The 14,828-nt window shown below is 31.9% G+C and overlaps 1 pseudogene; it reads right to left on the bottom strand.

The window, feature by feature from the left end:
- Positions 1-3,905: 3,905 nt before the first annotated feature.
- LOC104709573 (uncharacterized) lies at positions 3,906-13,173 on the bottom strand (annotated as a pseudogene).
- Positions 13,174-14,828: the final 1,655 nt, after the last annotated feature.

The raw sequence follows: 14,828 nt of genomic DNA, 5'->3' as shown, positions 1-14,828 counted from the left end.
TGTTCTTTGTGAAATGGCTCAGATAGAGGGTCTCTTGCCTAAACACTGAAATCTAACTCTGGATCTCCTACAAATCTGTCAAGGGTTGAGACCAGATGTTGTAAAAAGGAGTTTGTAGGTTTCTTTTATGGTTTGTGATTCATTCATAAAATACTTGCAACTCATCTTTGAAACCAAACATCACAAAAAAAAAGAAAAAAGGTACCATTGCTTCTGAAAAAAACACTGAACCTGTCTTTGTTTGGTTTTCCAAGTGTGTTTTAGACAACAACAAAACCTGAGCTCCTGAGATAAGCAAGTAATAACATATGATAAGAAAGAGATCACTGAAACAGCTCAGAGTTCACAAAATTACTACAAGTTTCCCAGTAGACTATCTTGTCCTTTGGTTCAACTACACAAAAAAAATAAAACATGACGACTTAAAAAAAAAAAAAACATTGTAAATGGATTATTTAAAGATTCCTAAATATTGCAAAGTAGCAAAGTCCTTTTCGATTAAAGAATTGTATTTTTTTTTACCAAAGATTCTATAACTCTTGCTGCATCTTCATCTCCAATAACCCTTCAAACCTTCAAATATCCAAGGGGTTTTAAATTCCAACAACCATTAAAGCCTGAAAATTTAAGGAATTTTAAATTTTAAGGTGCACTATTGAGACTCTCAAAATCTTTCACATATTTCAATTTAGTCTTTATCACTTATAAATCTTACAAATAATTTTATTAAATTAAATTGTTTGAAATTAAAACGACCCGACCCATTTTAAAAAAAAATATAATAATTACCTAATGGTCTCATACCCACTAATCACCTAACCACAACCAAACCAAACAGCAGAAATAACCAAAAGATACCAATAACCAATAACCAAAAAATAATAAACCAATAGTAGTGGTAATTCAACCAAGTCAAAAAACATAAAACCAACAACCTAGCAATATTTTACTGACTCAACTCTAGCAACCTAACAGAAGCCAGACAACACATCAACGAGCTACTATAACATCCTCCTATTCATTGCTTTGATTCCATGATCACACTTTGCCTTTACTTGTACCACAACACATATGAGATGCGTGAGTATTTTATAAACACTCAGTGAGGCAATCCTCCCATCTACTAGGCTATACACACAAGCAATTGAGATAACTCTAACCATCAAACAACAAACCAGGACAACTGCATCGACCAACACCAACCCATGCATTGACCGACACCAGCACTGTGTCGACCGATGCATGCTTGACATTTCACGAAATTCCTAATTACATCGATCGACACCTCCACATGGCATCGACATATGCTCCTAAGTCAAATCACATCGTTCTCGCAGTGCATCGATCAATCCACAAAGTGCATCGATCGACGCACATGCCGAGCATCGTTCTTCCCCGAATCTTCTCGTCGGATCTCCATTCCTAAACTACCAAAACACGATCCAAAGCCACAAAGAAGTCTCACAAAGCCCCAAGTGTCACAATAACGTTCTAACAAGCCAAGAAATCAACCACATAACACATAAACACGAAAATCAGAGAAATCTCAAGCTTAGATAAGCCATGGTCTTGCACTCACCTTTGTCAAAGAAGAATCTGACTCCAAACAGACAGATATACACTCCTAGCAAGCTTCTATAACGATCCCAACTGCATATCTCCTCAAGAACAATCACAAATCTCCCAAAAACTCACCAAAGCCTCATGAACACTTCTCTCTTTCCTTTCTCTCACAGAAAACGACAAAAAGAGGCCAAGGAAGTCGAAGCATTCTTTTTATACAAGGGTTATTACTAACCCAAAACACAAAGTTTAGCTTAACACGTTTTGCGACAAAACTGCCTTGGTCGTGCATCGATCGATGCACATCCCAAACCGGGATTCCGGTTCATGGATGTTACATAAATGTATCTATATAAATTCAAATAAATTAATAAAATCTGAAATTATTGATATATGATAGATTTACCATTTAGATACAAATTTTATACAACAATAAAATTAACCATAAATTTAAAAAAACAGACTAATTAATCATATATGGGAGCACTAAAAAAATTATATATTATTTTGTATTATCGTATAAGGTTTTGTATTTATTAATTTTGTTTGATTATTTTTTTATTGTATGCTTTGTATTTATATATGAAAGCTTTATCATTATAACTAATAATTAGTAGTATTATGGACTATAATATAAAATAGGAAAATTTTAGAAAGAGTTTGCAGGTGTGGGAAGTGTCTTTGGTCAAGTGGTTACAACATCACCTTTGCGATCGATCCCCACCAGAATTCTACTCCACTAAGTTGCGTTATCCCGTATAGTAGAGTTTGGCTATAAATCGGGTCTTGTTAATTCAATAATGACCAAAATAAAAATAAAAGAATTTGAAAGTATATCATTGGAGTAAGTGATCCTCAAACCTTGATTGTAGAAATTAAATTGTTGGAAATGCTCTTAATATACACATTCTATATCTATTTAGTGGGACACATGGTCACTTCCTCCAATTTCCCAACAAAAAGGTTTAATATGACCGAACAAGTCACAAAAAATTATTCTATCTATCTATCTATCTATTGTTTTTGTTTTTACGTTTTGTTAATAGACTTTAATAAAGGAAAAGTCAAAGAATTGGGATACTAATATTTGACAGAAATGAATACATCCTCCTCTATACTTCTCTTCTCGTTGTCTCTTTGGTGAAATGAATACTTGACCTCCCCTGTTTTTCTCTTCTAGAAATCTCTCTTCACATGCTTCTTCTTCGGTTAACTGGCCTCTCTTGAAAGCTCGTATTCTCAAGATCTGCAGCAAATCCATCAGCGTTCTGCAAGTCAGGTGCATTGACGTTCACAGCTGCAGCCACTACATCATTCTGTCCGGCCAGAATCTCTGCTCCATCCTCAAAACCTGCAGTAAATTCATCAGCCGTCTGCACAGCAAGTGCACTGACGTTCACAGCTGTAGCCACTACTGTATTCGGCCTGGCTATAATTTCCATCCTCAATACCTGCAGCAAAAAATAGAAATAACATATTAATTATTTAGGTATACATAATGTTAAATAATAGAATCTAAATCTAGTTTCGAAAACACAAAGCTTTAATGTAAAATCCAAAAAATATTATTCAAATAATTAGAATCTCAATAGAAAAATAGTAAAGATATTATTAAACACAGTATAAAGTGCACATATATGATAATTATATATAGATACTCCAAATATTCATCAAAACCAAAAAAAAAATCATTCGATTTTATGGTTTTTAACCAAACCATACCTAAACTATTTGATTAACAACTATAACAACCAAATATATTTTTAGACCAAACCAAATCATTTATTTCATTTTGGTTCGGTTTTTCGAATTACTATTTTTTTGCCCACCCCTAGTAGTATATGCTCATAGTAAAGAAGATCCGAAATATTGACTAAATAATTTTATTAAAAGAAAAAAAATTGTCAAAATAATCCTACAGATTGTAATAATTAAAAAGGGCATTTTATATATATATATATTTTCATAACTCGTCTATATTATTTAAAATTTTTAAATATTTATAATTTTAAACTCTTTATTAAGTTTAAATAAATCATTTTTATATTTTATTAAGCTCACTCTCTCTTATATTGCTTGTGGGCTACGTAATTTTTGCATCAAATATATCATTTGGAGCTTGTGGGCTACGTAATTTCTGCATCAAATCTGTCACATCCCTACGGAGGGCATTGATAACATTAGGATTTCCTGGTCTCTTGGGAAATACACTAGTGCACATTCCAAAAAAAAAAAAATCTCATTATATTTATACATTTTAAATTCACTATTTCTTTTAATCTCCAAACAAAGACCAATTGTAGTATCCTTATCCCAACAACAACTTATATTCGTTTCTTACTCTTTTAGACCATGATCAGCACAAAGTTCCGAGCTCCATCGTTGTGCCCACTAGCGATGAGAAAGCAATCTTAACTTGTGAACATAACTATTAGGATTCATGGACATCCAACCAATTGGCAATGAGTGTAGTGGTACATGAACCTTATATATTACCCAATATTTACTTCTTTAGTCAATGTGGGATATTGGTTCTAATAATAACAAATCAAACATTCATCAAAATCATAACGCAGCAAGTGTTCCACATGATCATGATGGCAAATCAACTTACCGAGAACTTCTGAGGTAAAATTTTTGATTCAAGTTTACTTTGCTGTTTCCCGTCCCCGTTTCTAGTCACAGTACCCGTTTCAGTGCTACTTTAGAATTTCTGATCACCGAAAAACTGAGCAGAGGATATGGAATTGGCGTTTGAAAACTTCTTTCCTGCTTCATCTGATTCTTCAACCTAGTAATCAGGTTAGTTAGAATATGATTGTAATTGGATGCTATCTCTGTTTCAGACTTTCACTAAAACACGTGTCTGACCAATAACTTTCGACGAGCAAAAGAACAGGAGACTTACCTTTGTAGTAGTTGGTGCACCAAAACTACCAATTTTTCTCGTCCCTTTTACACATATACGTTTCCTAAACGTACTGTGAACAACTGTATAAGAAGCTTTTTTAGGGGAAGAAGTGGCACCGGTGGCTTTTGGAGGTAGAGCAGTACTAGTTTCTTCCGCCATGGCTTCAGTAACTTCCTTAGCAAGAATCTGGCTATACGAATGAGCAGCTTCTGAAGTGTACTTTGCCTCGATATCGCCACTGTTTGTCCATCCATATTGCTTGAAGAACTCCTGAGTTGCGTGGTAGTTGCCACCAAGCATCTTAGTCTTGAGCTGCTAAGGGCTCCATGAGTCTATAATTGTTGACCTATACAAAAACGTTGAGAATGTATTTGGCAATTAAGACAAAAGAACCAGTTTGATAATGTAGTCAATAAGGGATCGTTGGTTTGATGAATCATTCTACTTTCAAGAAACTAGTGTAATAATTGAAGTCAAAATTCTTAATTTAGCTGATTATTCATAGCACAATCGCATTTGTTTAAGTTTAACCACACTCGAGTACACTTTCAGATCTAGACCTAAACTAGGTGTTTAACTTATTATGTTCTCACAAACCACTCAAACTATGAGCAAGAATAAGTTAAAGAGTCTGAATTAGATGCGCTGAAGATTTTGTTATTAGATCAATATTTTGTTAAACTCTATTATAGTTTAGTATTATTAGTTTGTGATTTGTAAATAGTCATTTAAAATCTTAACAAATCTGGTTATTGAATTTAGACTTTTATTAAATAAATAAAAGTTATGTGTTTATTCAATTAAAACAAAAGAATCTAAGATTGTTAATAAATCCTACTATATTATTTGAGAAGTATAAAAATAAAACTAACTTTATAAAGTCTAAAAAATCACATTGTTATGTCATTGGTCTTATGACAAATGTTTAATTTTTATTAAGAGTAAAAATATAATTTTAATATTAGACTAATAAAATCTTTTAAATAGTAATTAGTTTCAAAAAAAATTATTTTCTCTCCCTAATTAATTAGGGACGAAAATTACTGATTAATTTTTAAAAATTGTAAACCAATTGTAATTTTAAAAAGTAAGAATTTATATCTAAGTATACAATATGATTATTTTTAATAATTATATTTGGAAGATTTTAAAATTTTAAATTAATAATTATCTTTCTTTATTTCATTTAAAGATTGTTTTGAATTATCATATAATACAAATGATAAATAACTATATAGAATTTTCTGAATTTTTTATTTGAATTTTAAAAAACGAAGATATATTACTAAATCTACGAAGAAGCAAATGTGTGTTTTAATGTTCAACATCGGCGGGTTTGAAAAATTAAATTTATGTGGGTAATAAATTAATAAATTTTATTTTCTCATAATTACAATATTATAAAAATGCATATTTTTCTATGCTCATTTTCAAAAATACCTCTCCATGTTGACCATTTTTAAAACTACCATTCTTTATTTATAAAATGACTAAATTACACTTTTTTGAGTGACAGCTAAATGTACAATCACCAAAATTGAAAAATTTTCCCGCCAAAAAATAAAAAAAATCTACTAGTATCCTTTGTATCTTATTTTAAGCAAAAAAGGTATTTCTAACAAATTTTCTATTAACAATTTTCCTAGTAATTATCTTAGTTACAATATTTTTGCTCATTATCTTTGAATGAATCTTAGAATAACTAAAGGACAATACTTGGGAATGTTTTTTTTTTCCACAAATGAAATATATTGACTTAGGTAAAATCATAACAAAGAGTATCAAGGGAAGAAACAAAATTTTGTACACATAATTGTAAAATAAAAAACTCAAACCGCTCTTTTATAACCAAACCGATATATAATTTCGTTCTAATTGTAAAAACTAAACTCTAACCACCTTATTTGTAAAACCAAACCGATATATAATTTCGTTCTACTTATAAAATCCAAATCCTAACCATCTCATTTGTAAACCTAAACTAAAATATAATTTCGTCCTAATTGTAAAATATAAACCTTAACCATCTCCATTTTTAAATCCAAACCGACATATAATTTTGTTCTAATTGTAAAATCTAAACCCTAACCACCTCATTTGTAAACTCAAACCGACATATAATTTTGTTTTAATTGTAAAATCTAAATTCTAATCACCTCATTTGTAAACTCAAACTGCCATATAATTTCGTTTTATTTGTGAAATCTAAACCATAATTCTTATTTATAAACCCAAACCAATATATAACCTCGTTTAATTGTAAAATCTAAACGAAGCCAATATTTAACTTTTTATAATTAAAAGTATACATAATTTGTTTCATTTTTTTGTTTTGCATTTTAATTTTATGTTGATTTATTTTTTAATAAAAATTAGATAAAAAATTATGATTGGTCGAGAGAGAAAGAGGTGATTACAAGCATTCACCTCTAAAAGTGAATGAACGTAAGTATTTTTCATAACTAAATATATGTTAATATATTTTATTTATAAAATATTGTATGTTTTACTATATTTTTTTACCCAAGCATCGTGTGGGTTTTTTCTAGTATAGGATATTAAATCGTACTGGTGGAGCTACATAGATAGTCGTTCAATTGCATGCCTCCTTAACTTTCCTCAAACATGAAGAAAATATCGTTTCAAGGTAACCAACTTCAGTCTATTTGGCGAATGGCGACTGGTTGGTATTCAACTCCTACCAAGCGTGTGGTGTTGTTCCTACCCTCAACTTGAGTTAAGTTTCTTTTCATGAACTTCCTTTGTGTTGTTATTTGCTATCATGATGAGGATTTTGTAGTATGACGACATGACGAGGTGTTTGTAGTTATTTATCCACCATTTTTGATGTTCGGTTAGCTGATCCAGATTTAGAGGTCACATTAAGATCTAACACCGATTGATTTATATATGCCCTACCTAGACCCAGCTTCTTGGTATTCCTAACGAAGCGTTTTCTTCCCTACACATGAGATCAAATATTTGTGATTAATTTTTGTATAGGCTCGTTTATGTATAATGTCGTGGATAGTGCGTTTCTCGTGAATTTGTGATGCGTAATTTTAGCTCATTTATTTTGTTATTTTGTAGTGTTTGTGCTTATGCATTTGGTCTTTCTTTCTAGGTTGCGGGATCATCTAAACAAAGTCATATATTTGGATTTGGACCGCTAAGTGAACCTTTACCATCTGTGGTGCCTCTTCAAGTAAACCAAGAGACGATAACACATCGACTAGAAGAGATGGAAACTGATCTTAGAAAGAGTCACGAAGAAAAATAAGCAAATTCAGAAAAGACTTGAAGTTATAGAAAAAACTTATTGAGGCTTTTGCAAGTCAAAATGTCTAGATCCAACTCCACCACCAAGAGGTCCAAGACTGCTCTTTCCACTTTATCTAGTTATTATGGTTTCTATTTATCTTTGCTATTGTTTAGTTTGTATTTTCTTTAAGTTGTGTTTGTGTATTACCTTTGTGTTTGGTTGTTAGTTTGTATTTTTTTTAGGTTGTGTTTGTGGATTAACTTTGTGTTTGGATGTTAGTTTGTTATGTAAATATATCTTTTGCTGGTTATTTTTTAAACTTTTAATGATTTATTCTATTGTTCTATATTTTAAAAAAACATGGCGATTGTTGTTCATTAAAAAAATAAAACTGGAACCGTTTGTGGTTTCACTTTTCTAGTTAGGTGACAATTTGTTACAAGTGCAATAAGAAAAAAAGTCACAAAAATGATCAAATTGTGAAGAATGTATGACTATAATCGAATCATTAATTATGATGGATTAGTGACCATACTTTGGTCGCAACATGTTACGGATCAGTGACTTATACATGGTACGTGCGGGGTTATATTTGCAAAAATATTTTTAAAATTGGCAAAAAATTTCAATTAAACCTCTACTACTCACACCTACATGAGTGATATACATAAGAAAAAATTAAAATTAATTAAGATTAATTTAGTTAATTAATATTATGTATATATTATTATAAACTAATCCAAACATTTCCAACCGTTTGTTTAGGGGTGTTAAATCAAATTTGGATTCAGCTTCAGTTTTATTATTTCACGTATTTAACCTAGATGTATATATTTTAGCACGGGATACTCGTCTTGTTCTGTATGCATAAAAAAATTTCGTCCCGTAACCGTTCTCTTTAAACAGTTACATATTCAACTATATTTATTATTATAGGTTTAGACAGAATATATGTATTCTCTGTTTATAAATTTAATTTTTATTAACTTAAAATATTTATTTGGTATAGCATACATAGTTTGAATGCATGGCAGTTTTGATATTCGGTTTAGTTTCACTTCCAAATAGACACAAATGAATGATGATTTTTTTAATGTCTATAAAGAAGACAACTAAATAAAAAGAAAATGAGAGAGAGAGTGATCTTGTCTTTAGGCATGATCAAAACTAAACCATAACCGTATTTTGGACTGAAACCGTATATAACATTTAGAAACCTTAATTGTTGATCGTAAATATATGGTTAAATTTATATTAATTGAAACTATTAATTACCGTAATCGTATCAAAACTGTTGGTCAACCGAATAGTTAAACTATAAAAAAATTTACCGTCACTATTTTTAAGATATAATAAAATAGAGTAATAATTATTTATTTAATATGAACAGTATGATATATAGATATATAATTACACTGAAAGAGCATATCAACTAAAAATAAATACTATTAACCGTATTATTTCATCAAATAATATCAACGGTATAATTTCATCAAATAACTGCAACCGTATATAACCATAACCGATAATTAACAAACCGTAATTGTACCCGTGTTCATGCCTACTTGTCCATACCCATCCCATTGCGTATCGTAGAATTTCCAAATGACCTAAATATAATTGTGAAGCGATCAAACCCGTCTAATTTGTCTGCTTGGAACATTTAAAATTTTTTTGACGCGAAAAAACCTCATTCCGCATAATTCACATGAGTAAATAGTATGTCTGCATATGGTCTGCTTGAATTCGTGTTTCCAAAATTCTCGTCCTGTATTTTGTCAAGAATAGTTTAGATAATGTTTTTTATTTTCTGAATTACACGTTTCTTTCCCGTACCCATTAATTAGTGTCCCAATATTTAAAATAAATAGAGCGTTGAATTTGAATTTGTTATTTGATATTTGAAAGCCACAATAAAATTTAACCATCAAATTTTATACTATTGTCTCTTTACCTCTATTTCTTGTCCAACTTTTTATGAGAAACAGTTTAGATAATGTCATTATACATGTTATATAATAAAACTAAAAATTTCAAATGATCGTAATATTGAGATTTTGAAAATTAGATATCACTACCAATTTTTTTTTATTTAACGATAACAAAATTAAAAAAAAAAAAAAAGAGATAGTAATTTTTATTATTATATGTAATAAAATTAGCCTTTGATAGATTTGAATATAATATTAAAATTAAATCATTTAAATTTTAAGTGTTTTGCGCTACAAAGAAAAAAGTGCTTTGTTAGATTTAATCTGTGGTATAGTATATGTGTAAGTTGGAATTCTAGTATGAGAATCACATATTTAGATTTATTAAGGTAGATTAAGAGAAGCTATTTTCATGTTTCACTTCAGTTTTATTTTCATGTTTCGATTTTTATAAATACAATTACATAACTTGTTTTTTTTACTCCACCATACATTAAAATCTTACTTACATTATAAAACTCATTAACCCATTCTAAATTTTGGAATATAATCATTTTTTTGGTTATAATTTTAATAATAACATTATTACTAAAACAAATTTATATTATTATTTTTACTATTTTAAAATTTTCATTTATTTTACTTAATTTATTTTTAGATAGTTATTATTTTTATTATTTACTAAAAAATTATATTATATTATTATTATTTTTTTTGACAACAGAGTACAAGATTGGCTCAAATGAGACAATACGAAGTTACATTGTTTACATAGGTAACTAGGTGCGGAACAGTGCGAACACGTCGCGCCAGATTATCCGCTTTACCATTCTGGGAGCGAGAGACATAAACTAGGGAGAAGGAGACAAACTCCTTTCTATCCGCCTGGATGTCCTCCAAATAGGGTGTAAAAGCTGGCCACTCAGAAGGCGAAGACACCATCTTCACTAAGTCAGAGCAGTAGGTGAGGAAAACGACAGATTGATTATCCACTCCAATCATGCATCGCATAGCCCAGATAAGGGCTTCAACCTCGGAATGAAGAGGAGAGAGACTGCGGCGAAAGTTGGCAGCACCCATGGTGGGGGCATCGTCCCAAGGCGACGTGCAAAACCATCCTCTTCCCGCAAAAAGATCTGTTGCTTTCCACGAACCATCAACATAACAAACATAACTTGAGAAAGGCCTAGAAACCCCAAAACTCATCCTCCCACAGGGTACCGCCGTACCGGCAATAGCCGGTGCTAAGACCACATCATCCGTCTGAGCCAGAGCCCATGCTTTTGCTTGATCCTCCGCTAACCGCAAGATGGCTAGGGGATTGGAGTCCATATTACTAAAAAGCTTATCATTTTGGGCCTTCCAGACATACCACAAAATCCATGGAAAATATTCCTGATTTTGAACATTTGGGAATCTCTAGAAAAGAAAATCCATATTTGTGAAAATTGATTCCGAGGGGAAAACACCCTGAGCCGTCGGAAACTGTGACAAGGCCCAAACCTGACAAGCTGGGCGACAATCAAAGAGGGTATGATTAATCGTCTCCTCCCCAATACCACAGAGCCCACATGTAGAATCACAACTCAAACCACGTTTTCGTAGATTAGCGGTAACCGCCACACAATCCGAAAGCACTTGCCACATGAAGTGCCAAAGTTTTGGAAGACACCGAATTTTCCACACAAAGGCTTGAAGGGGTACCAAAGTCGGTCCAAAAATCTTCGGACCGGCTGAAGCGATCGAGTGAGAGCGAAGAGTGTGATACCCTGATTTAACCGAGTATTTACCAGACTTAGTAAAATGCCATCCCAACAAGTCTGGTTTATCCGGTTGTCGCAGTGGTAAAGCAGATATTATAGCCACATCTTCCGGTACAAACGTAGCCGTAAGCTGGACCATATCCCAGGAATTGGAACTCCTATCAATAAGATTTGTAACGCGGAGCATTGGATCAAAAGGTAACCCTGTACTCAATGCTGGTCTCGGGGATTGAGCAGGGATCAATGGGTCAGTCCATACAGAGATGGCCGCACCAGATCCTACCCGTTTAATAAGTCCTTTATTAACCAGAGAGCGAGCAAAAACTATACTTCGCCACCCATAAGACGGCGAATACGATTTAATTGGATCCAATGGATCAGAATGTCGATAGTAGCGTCCTTTAAATACCCGTGCAAAAAGTGAATTCGGAACAGTGAGTAAACGCCAAAGCTGCTTTGCCAGCAGAGCGGTGTTATAATCATCCAGGCACCGAAAACCCATACCCCCTGCATCTTTAGCATGACACAACTTATCCCACGCCACCCAATGTAACCTGCTGGACTGTGCAGACGAGCTCCACCAGAAATTAGAATCGCACTCATCAATTTCCGCGTAACCTTCTTACGCAACTGAAAACACGACATGACAAAAGTAGGCACCGCTGTAGCGACAGATTTAATCATAATCTCTTTTCCGCCCTTCGATAACAGTCTAGCCGACCATCCACTTGCTCTTGCTTGCAATTTGTCCTGAACAAACGAAAAAAATTTCGTCTTAGCCCCACCCAGGCTTTCCGGAATCCCGAAGTAAGATCCCATGCCACCCAAATTTGTGATCCCCAAAACCCCTTTTAAAACTTCTCGCAAATCATTATCCACAGTATGACCAAACTGGACTGAAGATTTCTGAAAATTGATTTGTTGACCAGAAACTCGTTCGTACTTTCGCAGGATTCCTAAGACCACCTCACATTGTTCCCGCGTGGCCCGACAGAAAAAAAGACTGTCATAAGCAAACAAAAGATGGGAGATGGCTGGACTAGCAGTCGAAACCTTGAAGCCGGTAAGAAGTTTCATCTGTTCGACCTTCTGAAACTGTGCAAAGAGTACCTTTGTGCACAGAATGAAAAGATAGGGCGACAAAGGATCCCCCTGACGCAGCCTCCTGGAAGGAGTGATGGATCCCTGTGCCTGACCATTAATCATGACCTTATATTGAACTGATGTGACACAACACATAATCCAGGCTACCCACTTATCACAGAATCCAAATCGACGAAGTAGGTGATCAACAAAAGACCACTCCACCCGATCATAGGCATTGCTCATGTCCGTTTTGATAGCCATGAACTTCCCCTTACAAGAAGGATTAGTTCGCAGCCCATGAAACATTTCTTGAGCAATCAAAATGTTATCCGAAATCAACCGACCCTCCACAAATGCCGACTGCGTTTCCGAGATGAGGGACAGTAAAATAGTGCGTAAACGCTGGCACAGAACCTTCGAAATAATTTTATACCCCACATTACATATGCTGATGGGGCTTAACTCCGTCATCCTCGTTGGCTTATCCACCTTAGGGATAAGACATATGTTTGTCACATTTAAACGTTTGTCAAAATCCCCATTCTGCAAGAAGAAATTGACCACTAAGACCAAATCTGCTTTAACTGTGGCCCATGCTTTCTGGTAGAAAAGATCAGTCATACCATCCGGACCGGGGGCCTTATCCGGATGCATCATAAATAATGCTTGTTTAATCTCCTGCTCGGTAACCTCCCTGGGGCCTTATCCGGAGGTTAAAAAATTATATTATTGTTTACACTATTTTAAAATTTAATTAATTATAGTTATTTTGTTTTTTATTTATTTTTTACAGTTATTAATTATAAGTAATAAATATGCAATGAATGAATATTAAAAATAGTATTTTTTTATGCAAAAAAAACAAAAAATTGATTAGGTGGATGTTGATGTGGAGGAAGGAGAAGTGAGCAAAGTTAACTATATATATATATATATATAGATTAATATGTGACAAATTTTTTTTCACATTTTGTGGTTAGTGATAATATTATCTATCACGAATTATGTCGTTTTATGACTATTTGATTATCATCACAAGTCCATTAACAATTGTCACAAAAGATTATGATTATTTTGAGATCTATATAGATTTGTAATCATTTTATTGTGATGTTAAGAAAATCGTATCATTTTTGTCACAATGAAAATTTTGTGACGAAATATTTATATATTACTAGATAAGGACCGCCCGATGTGCGGGTTTTAAAGTTTTGTAGATGAAATTAAATTTAACAAAAATATATCAAAATTTGTTATACGTTATTTATAAAAAAATGTTTTTGCTATAATACACTAATTTATATCCATTTACAAATTTTTGATGTATGTTACCATTAAAATTGTATTTTGTTTTACACCTAAGTATATTATATGTTACAAATATATTCTTTTTCACCACCTAGGAAAATATTTATATAAACTCATTAAGCCAACTATTATATGTCTATTTATTTTCACTTTTGCATAATTTATTTAATCACTAAAGTTGTTGGTTCAAAAAACTTCTTGAATAAAAAATATATTACATTGTATAATAATCAATGATGTATTATCACAACAGTATAAATTCAATAAAACAATCTAAAAATACTACAGTAAAAAATTTCAAATACAGTATTAGAAAAAGAAGACGCATATATTAATCTTACATTTTTTTTGGGTCAACGTATTAATCTTACCTATTCCAAACTGAAAAAAAAAAAGAGAAAGTAGGAGAAAGTTTTGGTTAAAAAAATAAGGAAAATTTAGTTTCCGATTGAAACTTTTTTACCAATAGAACAAAGTTTAAAGCAGTTTTTTTAATAACTTATTTTGTTAGATAAAATATGTGAGACGGTCTATATTTATATATAAGTGAGTATTTACATTTTTCAGAATTAATAATTAACTGTACATTTCTCTAATCCCTTTTCTATTTTTTGTTGAATTAATAAATTAAAATTAAAAAAGTAAATCATGTTATAATTTTCAAATTTTATGAATTATATAATCTCTTTATATATTTTTTTAAATGATTATTTTTGTATTATTTTATAATTATCTTTTTATATTATTAATATTGTTTTAAACAATTTTTTGTTTTTTGTCATCATCTCAAATCTCTCCTATTAAATATTAACTTTTACATTTGTCAAAATCTCAGGTTAATAACTTAACACGTGTCAAAATTTTGTTAATGACTAATTTTCAAAATCTAACTTTATATAATAAGATGACCGTTATAATGATACCAATATACACTTTTTATTGTAGTGTATACTTCCATCTGTATGTGCAAGCTTCTACGTAACCTTTTTTCAGCTTCGTGTCCC

This window comes from Camelina sativa, chromosome 8, assembly GCF_030686135.1.
Source record: "Camelina sativa cultivar CO46 ecotype springtype chromosome 8, ASM3068613v1".
NCBI classification, from domain to species: domain Eukaryota; kingdom Viridiplantae; phylum Streptophyta; class Magnoliopsida; order Brassicales; family Brassicaceae; genus Camelina; species Camelina sativa.
The sequence above is the reverse complement of the archived record's forward strand: the minus strand, read 5'-3'. Positions and strand labels throughout refer to the sequence as shown.